Here is a 1,537-nt window from a genome sequence, read left to right as displayed (position 1 = left end):
CTCCTCGTAGCGTACGAAGTGCGTCGCCCTCGTGCCTTGCTTCGGCTCGTTCGATGCTGCTGGCCAGTCGAAATTACACCGCGCCGCGACGCTGTCAAAGTCGTCCCTGTCCGTTTTGTCGCGCCCTTCCATTTAATTAGGTACTCCCACCGTTCGGTCGCGTCCTCCCCCGTCTCCCCCGTTCGTCGTGCCCCGTCGATTCGTTCGTACGTCCATTTGTCTTCGCCCTTTACTTGTCCATTTCGGACTCCCCTCTGTTCTGTCGACGCTTCCGCCGCAATTCGGATGGCTATTCTCTGATCACTTCTGTTCCATTCTAGCCCTGCCTCGTCCCATCGCTCGTGCCTCCCCGCAAACCATTGTGCGGTCGTCGCCTCTGGCTGTCCGTTTAACTCGCCTAGTAGCTGTTCGTAGTCCTCTTTATCTGTCTTGCCCCGCAACTCATGGACCCTCGATGCCTCAGTCCACGTCATCCATCCGTCGCCCTTCTCGTTTGTCACGTCGCTCCACCATACCAATCCGACCTCCGCGAGCCTCTTCTTGTATGTGCACCGTCGGGCGCCTCGCCTCCACATGGTCATGCTGTCTTCCCATAGTCGTGGGCCCCGCACTGTTTCCTGTTGGCCAGTCATCTCCCACAGGTCATCATCGAGGCCGTCTTTCATCTGCATCGACGTCCTCATGCCTCGTAGTCCTGCCCGATTCCGCTGTAGGTAGTATGCCTCCATCAGGTTTCCTTCATTTAGTTGCTCGTCGGGTATGAATGTCGTGTCCCATTCGAGTGGGTGTTTGCCGCGGCACCCCAGTCTCCATGCCGTCCTCGCCAGCGCATATCTCGCGACCATCCCCGCGGGTCGTCCCTCTGGTGCCGAGAGCATGTTGTCGATCGTGCTCATCCAGCTCGCCGTGGCTACCTGATACGTGTGCATGCTCCCTTCACCACCATCTTCCTCCGCCGCGTATAGGTGTGCCTTCGGGTATGCTGTTCCTGCTCCCTGTCGCTCTATCGCGTCTCGCCTCGCAACTTCGATGGCGTCGCAGTCCTCCATCGTCATGACGGTCCCTCTTGCAGCCGCTCCGACCACCCCTTCCATCGCGGCGTTCATCGCTCGTTGCATCTCGTCCGCATTTAATTGCGTGAGCGCGCCCACCATTTTCATTAGCCGCGTCGATGTCGACGCAGGGCCCATGGTCCGCCTCAAGGTGAACTGCGTGGACCAAGAGAACTCGTCGCGGTGTACGCGGAATGATGATTTATTTCCAATAAGTTTGTATACCGAAAACAACAAACAAAAGAATCTGTGTGTGGGAACCATGAAGCGGTGGGCGTAGAGACCGCGGCGCAATCGGGGAGAGCGGAGAGACACAAACGACACAAAACATAGACATACACCGGGGGAAACGCGGTAGCACAGGGGAACAAACGACGAGTCACGTCGAGGGAGAGAGCCCCCACAAGAGGAAAGGGGGGAGAAGGGCGCGGGAGAAGAGGGCGGGTGTGTGGCGGATGGGTTCCTCGGGCAGTGCACCGGCGCTC

This window comes from Emiliania huxleyi (genome assembly GCF_000372725.1).
Source record: "Emiliania huxleyi CCMP1516 unplaced genomic scaffold EMIHUscaffold_272, whole genome shotgun sequence".
Classification (NCBI taxonomy): Eukaryota; Haptophyta; order Isochrysidales; family Noelaerhabdaceae; genus Emiliania; species Emiliania huxleyi.
Note: the sequence above shows the minus strand (reverse complement) of the source record.